We start from the raw sequence: 7,698 nt of genomic DNA, 5'->3' as shown, positions 1-7,698 counted from the left end.
TTATCTCACTAGTTTGATGGTATGCATCTGAAAGTGGGTGCTCAGGATAAAGTAGGAATCATATTAATGTACAGTTCAATCTGCTATTTATTACTTTCTTTTCCTGCACTAGCTAGGTTGATCTCAGAGATGGTAATCTTGATCTTCTGATCTATCTCAGGATATATGCTGAGGCTTTCCTACTTGAAGTGCCTCATGCCTTCAATAGTAACAATGAGAACCAATTTGGGTGGTGGTTAAAGGCAACAAACTAGAAAGCAGTAGGCTAAGAGTTGTAGTCCTACTTCCGGCGAGAAACCAGCCGGGTGTCTTTGGGTCAATCCTTTCTGTCGGTCCTAGGAAAAACACAGTGGCAAGCCATTTCTAAAAAACCTTTCTAGGAAAAATGCATGGACCTGTCAATGAACAGTGGTTCTATTTTATCTGTATTTAGTTTACTAATCTGGTAGGATATATACTTTTGTGTTATATGTAATGTAGATGTGAAAGAATGTTCCATATTTTTATTTATATCAATTTATCAATGCTTATTAGGATTTAAAATTACAGATAAGCGGAGCTCAGTAAAAATGGAGAATAATCAGTTAATCTCAATAGTTTTACTGTAGTTTTTCCTACTTCAAAAATGTTCTTTGGCAGGTAATATTTTTGAAACTCTGCTGGGCTTCTATCATATGGAGATGGCCTGCCCTAGGAGTAGTCAGCCCTGAATGTTTTCTTGACCCTCCAGAGATCAATGCATTAGGGACATAATTATAGCAAGATGGGTGGAAGTGTAAGACAAATCTGGGAGAGGTCTATGCCATGGAGATGAAAATAAAGGAATTATTTTTCTCTGTCATTTTTCTCTGAATTTGAATAGAATCATCCCGTGCAGCTTTTCTGGCTAGTCAAAGGCTATTACATTCCACCCTACAAAAGAAAAATACAGAGCACCAGATAACCTATTGTAATAATTTTCAAAATGTGTTGTATCTGTGTCAAATTCATTACCGCAGTAGTTGATTTAAGTCTAGTGAGTATAACTTTGGTTGTCTGCTGATCCAGTTGTAATGGATACTTTCTGGGTGATGCAGACCTAAAGTTGTGAATGGGAATTTTGAAAAGGAAGATAAAACATGCCCGAGAAGAGATTTGTTCTCTTGTATACCTCTTCAAAGTATTTTTCCCTGTTCTCTTTCTTCTCAGTTTTATTTCACTCCTATACTCCTATCTATCTCTTGCCTTTTTCTTAAAACTCTTTCAAGTGTCCCCTGTTAAAGGGCAGATCAAAAAAAAAAGTCTCAGCCAAGTCGAAGAGAAAGGAGAACAGAGATCTGAAATAATCCACCCTCGTTTAAGACCTTCAGAGAAAATATAGTAGGAAACCATATAATCTATTTATGATGCTGGAGTTCTATTTCTGTTTAAAATATCATACTTTTAAAAAGGTGCTATCTATGTCCATTAGCACATCCATTTCAATACATGCATCTTATTAACCTTTTTAAACCTCTTTAGGGAAGATTTGTTTCCTTCTTTAGGGAATATATTTTTCTTTAATAATGCTTCCCATATTTCCAACTGACCAATTCATCTGAGTTGCCTGGCTTGTTCTTTTGAGCATTTGGCAGTTTAGTTCTTATCTCACAAACTCTGGTAATGTTTCTGCAGATTCACTTTACTATCTATCTATGTGAAGTTTCAGTTTTGTCTTGAACTATGTTCCTTGCATGACTGTGTTCCCTGATTTTTTCTGTGTGAAGAGTGAGGGACTGGATCCTGTTTAGCTACTATGGTTTACACCTCTTTCAAAGCTGTGAATGACCAAACACTGTCACTCCTCTAACATCATTGATTTTTGTCAGAGTTGTATTAGGGCCGATGGAAATATCTTTTTTTTTTAGTATAAATGAATTTTCATCTAAAATAAATGGGATCTACTTTTTATTCATCTTCATTCAAACTGTGAAAAAATGTGTGGTATCAGGTACAAGTTTTAAAGGACATCTAATCAGACATATAGGAAAATAGTAATTTTTATTTGGAAACGTTTAGATTACATTCCCATTCTATTCTTTTCCCCTAAATAAGATGCATGCATAGAAGAAATACGGCTTGTAAAAGCCAGTTCACAGATCATAGATGCATTTGAAGTGTTAAATTATTTATTGGGGCTACAGTCAGCATGTGGCAAAATACATTTAGTCTTAAGCTTCATAGAGTGCAACTGCCCATGGGCATGGAAGCTATAAGTAGTGTCTATTTTAGCATTTCAGTAATTTTACATTCTGCTCTATTTTACTGAACTTCCTTGCACTACTGTCAGAGATATAAAAGAAATTAGTGACACATTTTTAAAGGACTAGATTTAAAAGATCTCTTCTATCTATGGCATAGCTGCCACCTTGAAGTTCACCAGCAGCTTTTCTTCTTTTAAGCAAATACCCACAATCTAATAAGGTATGTTTCTAATGCTGCATTTGAAAAGCATTTATACTGGAGATTTTTTGTTTACTTTTAAGGCTTTGCAGCAAGGGTATTACTGTAAGGACAGTGTCATTCAGTGATCCAGCCAGGATCAAGGAAATTATTCTGGGCAAAATATGTGTCTTAGGTTCCCTTCTCCATTTCTGGGTGTTCTATTCTCTTCCAATTTAAAGTTACTCTCTCACCCATCCATCCCAGCTTAGCCTTGATGCTGTGTTACGTTTTCATCCACCAAGTGTCTTTTCTTTCTTTTTTTGTATCCTCCGCCTTTCACAACACATGTGGTGTACATGACTTCTCTGATACCAAACTTCTCTTAAAAGCTGTTGATATTTATTGGAATTTAGCAACCCCAACATATACAAATTATTTTTCAGATTCTTTAAGAAAATCAATACAACCACCCAGATTTTAAAAATGTCCTATGAAAATTAAGAAAATGCTAAAGATTTATATCAATCAACTATTTCCTATTTATTATGAAGGATAAACATGGTCAAATTGGAGTGAAATTTATAATACTCAGTCTTAACCACTGAGCCACTGCACTGACCCCAAAAGTAGATTAGCTCACACCTGAATTACATTTTTGGTTGATGAAACATCTAGAACATAAAAATGTAGACTAATAGTGTTGGAAGCGACCTTGATGTCTTCTAGTCCAACCCCTGCTCATGCAGGAGACCCTATATGATTCCAGACAAATGCTGCCCAATATCTTCTAGATCTCTTATCTTTGTTGCTCTTCTCTGCATTCTTTCTAGTATCTCAACATTTTTTTGTATTGTGACCAGAACTGGATGCAGTATTTCAAGTGTGGTCTTATCACTGCAGTATAAAATGGTACTATCACTTCAAGGGAGAGAAAAGTAAAGTTTTACACTTTGGCAAGAAAAATCAAATGTACAGGTACAACTAGGTGAAACTTGGCTCGTAGCAATTACTGTGAAGGGGATCTTGGAGTCCTAGTGGACATTCACTTAACTATGAGCCAGCAGTGTGCTGCAGCCACCAAAGAAGCCAATGCAATCCCAGGCTACAGAGGGATAGAATCAAGATCACATGAAGTGTTAGTACCAGTTTTATAATGCCTTGGTAAGACCATACTTGGAATACTACAACCAGTTTTGGTCACCACAATATAAAAAATGTTGAGATACTAGAAAGAATGCAAAGAAAAGCAACAAAAATGATTAGGGAGCTGGAGGCTAAAACTTGAAGAGCATATGAAGTATTGCAGGAATTGGATATGTCTAGCCTAGTGAAAAGAAGGAACTAGGACTAGCATGATAGCAGTGTTCCAAAAACCACAAAGAAGAGGAGGGTCAAACTATTTTCCAAAGCATCAGAAGGCAAGACAAGAATCAATGAATGAAAAATAATGAAAGAATCAACCTAGAACTAAGAAGAAATTTCCTGACAGTGAGAACAATTAACTAGTGGAACAGCTTACCTTCAGATGTTGTGGGCGTTCCATCACTGGAGGCTTTTAAGAAGAGACTGGACAGCCATTTATGTGAAATGGTATAGGGCAGGGGTAGGCAACCAAGGCTCTTTTATGACTCATGGACTTCAACTCCCAGAATTCCTGAGTCAGCTGACTCAGGAATTCTGGGAGTTGAAGTCCATAAGTCATAAAAGAGCCGAGATTGCCTACCCCTGCACTAGGCACCTAGATCTTTTTCACATTTGCTACTGTAGACTTACATACTACCTATTCTATACCTGTGCATTGGTTTTTTTGTGTATGTGTAGGACCTTACTTTTCTTACCAATGAATTGCATTTTGTTGGATAGGGCCCAAAGTCCAAGTCTGTCAAGATCCTTTTGAACCTTGAGTCTATCTTTTAAACTATTAACTGTTCCCCCCAGATTAGTGTAGTATGCCAATTTGATCAGTTCCTCTTCTATCCCCTCATTTATGAAGCTGTTGAAGAATATTTGGCCTAAGAGAGAAACTTGAGGTACCCAACTGCACGCTTTCATCCATGTAGATATAGTTCCTTGAATATTACATGCTGAGTGTGATTGGTCAACCTGGAAGAAATGCTATGGATATTGTTTTGGGCATTTAAAGGAGAGGCAGGATACAATTTAACAAAATATATTAGCAATATGTTATAATCTCCCAGCTAAAAAGACAGGGTTTTTTAAATGAGAATGTGTGCAATTATTGGTGTAATTCACATGGTTCTTCATTGAATTTTACTTTATTTATGTGCCATCCTTCAAAATAAAATTGTCCCAGGAAAGTTTACAAATATGAAAGGGTGACCATTTAAACCTTTAAAACAAAAAAAAGTAGTTAAAATGGAGATTAAGTAGAGACAGCAAAAACAACAACAACAACAATAATAGGAAGGTACCTTGGAAGTCATCTAGTCCAACCCCCTGCTCAGGCAGGAAACCCTATACCATTTTAGACAAATGGCTATCCAGTCTCTTCTTTAAAACTTCCAGTGTTGGAGCATTCACAGCTTCTGGTGGCAGGTTGTTCCACTGGTTAATTGTTCTGTCAGGAAGTTTTCCTTAGTTCTAGGTTGCTTCTCTCCTTGATTAGTTTCCATCCATTGCTTTTTGTCCTGCCTTCGGGTGCTCTGGAGAATAGCTTGACTCCCTCTTTTTTGTGGCAGCCCCTAAAATATTGGAACACTGCTATCATGTTCCCCCTCGTCCTTCTCTTCATTAAACTAGACATACCCAATTCCAGCAACCGTCCCTTATATGTTTTAGCCTCCAGTCCTCTAATCATCTTTGTTGCTCTTCTCTGTACTCTTTCTAGAGTCTCAACATCTTTTTTACATCGTGGTAACCAAAACTGGATGCAGTATTCCAGGTGTGGCCTTACCAAAGCATTGTAAAGTGGTATTAACACTTCACGTATCTTGATTCTATCCCTCTGTTAATGCAGCCTAGCACTGTGTTGGCTTTTTTGGCAGCTGATGCATACTGCTGGCTCATATCTAAGTGATTGTCCACTAGGACTCCGAGATCCCTCTCACAGGGACTAATAAATTAGTTAAAAAGTTCAGTCACTGCATAACAGTAAAAATATTTATAAATATGCTAAAAGGAAGAATGTCTTTGCCTACATTGCAAGCATAAATATCCATCTTGACAAGTGTGACACCAACATAACAAAACATGTGTTGTGGCATCACGAAACAAGCTCAACCCTCTCCTTTTTTTTGACATTGCACACAAATAAATCAGTAACTGGCAAAGTCTTATGTTTCATCTTCACAATGCACATTTTATCGCTTGCCCTTACAGACACCATTGGGCCAAAGATATTAAAAGAATTCTCATGCCTTCTTTACTGGAGATGATCATTTTAGAGCCAGGGAGCTAACCACTCCTGAAATCAATAAGCTGCTCCTTTCAACTATCTAGATATTGGGAAACTAGTTTTTATTTATTTATTTATTTTATTTCAATCCCATTTATATCCCGACCTTCTCCAAAGATTCAGGGCGGCTTACAATTTAAAGCACAAATCAATGTGCTTAGCAATATTTATTTATTTATTTAGATTTATATACCGCCCTTTCCCGAAGGACTCAGGGCGGTTTACAGGGCATTTAAAAGAGAGTCAATACAAACATTAAAAGAAATTTAAAAAGATTAAATAAAACCCTGAGAACAATAAAAAACCCAATTAAAATTAAAATTAAAAAATTCTCAGCCTGGGCCAGAGAGCTTGAAGAGCCAGGTCTTCAGGTCCCAGCGGAATGAACGGAGGTTGGGGGCGGTCCTAAGCTCCGCAGGCAGCTGGTTCCACAGGGCAGGCACACCCACTGAGAAGGCCCTACCCCTGGGTGTTACCCGCCGGTAATCTTTAACCGGCGGCACCCTGAGAAGACCCTCCCTGTGGGAGCGCACTGGACGAAGGGAGCTTGATGCCGGCAGCAGGTGTTCCCTCAAATATCCCAGACCCTCACCATTTAGGGCTTTATAGGTCATTACCAGCACCTTGAATCTCACCCGAAGGGCAACCGGAAGCCAATGCAGCTCGCGGAGTAGAGGTGTTACATGGGAGTATTGGGAGACCCCCATCACGACTCGCGCGGCTGCATTCTGCACCAGCTGAAGCCTCCGGGTGGTCCTCAAGGGCAGCCCCATGTAGAGAGCGTTGCAGTAGTCTAAGCGGGAGGTCACGAGCGCATGAGTGACTGTGCGTAGGGCATCTCGGTCCAGGTAGGGTCGCAACTGGCGCACCAGGTGAACCTGGGCAAAAGCCCCCCTGGTCACGGCTCCTATATGGTCTTCAAAAGTGAGCTGCGAATCCAGGAGGACGCCCAAGTTGCAAGCCCTATCAACGGGGGTAACACCTCACCCCCCATCGTTAGAGATGGAATAGTCTGGTTGACCCGAGATGCACAACCACTCAGTCTTGGCAGGATTGAGACGAAGCCTGTTTCTCCCCATCCAGACCCGGACTGCTTCCAGGCAACGGGACATCAATAGCCTTCATTCTATGTATATGCCTGCTTATTAGGGCTTTCAGCCCCATCTCAAGCGGCATTATTACAAAGTCAGCTTAATTGCCCCCAATAATCTGGGTCCTCATTTTACCTACCTCGGAAGGATGGAAGGCTGAGTCAACCTTGAGCCTGGTGGGATGCGAACCTGCACTAATTGCAGGCAGCTGGTGTTACTTAAGGAGGCGTTAGCCCACTGCTCCACCAAGGCTCATCCCAAACTGCAAGGTCCCCCAAATACTCAATGCCTTTTCCAGAAGACAGAAGAATAGATTCCCCTCAATCTGTGATTCTACGGTAAACAAATTGATTGAGGAGGTAAAAACAGGGGACTTTGAGATACACGATACCAAAGACAGAAAAACTGGAACTTAGTTGTCCACCCACTCAAGTTTGCTGAACAGCCAATTTGAACAAGTTTAGAGAAATACTAGATAGGATCTCAAAAACAGAAACCCTCAAATCTAAAGCTGCACAGGAGGGATCAGAACAGGTTGAAAATAGGATACTTGTATAACGTTTCACTGAGGAAAAACAAAGGGAGGGCAGCTGAGGAAACTACTTTGGATGCTTAGGGAGAGATTGAGAGACGTGGTGGCTCAGTGGGTTAGGACGCTGAGCTTCTCGATCAGAAGATCAGCAGTTTGGCGGTTCGAATCCCAAGTGCCACATAGCAGAGTGAGCGCCTGTTACTCGTCCCAGCTTCTGCCAACCTAGCAGTTCGAAAGCACGTAAAAAATGCAAGTAG

This window comes from Vipera ursinii, assembly GCF_947247035.1.
Source record: "Vipera ursinii genome assembly, chromosome: 6".
NCBI classification, from domain to species: domain Eukaryota; kingdom Metazoa; phylum Chordata; class Lepidosauria; order Squamata; family Viperidae; genus Vipera; species Vipera ursinii.
The sequence above is the reverse complement of the archived record's forward strand: the minus strand, read 5'-3'. Positions refer to the sequence as shown.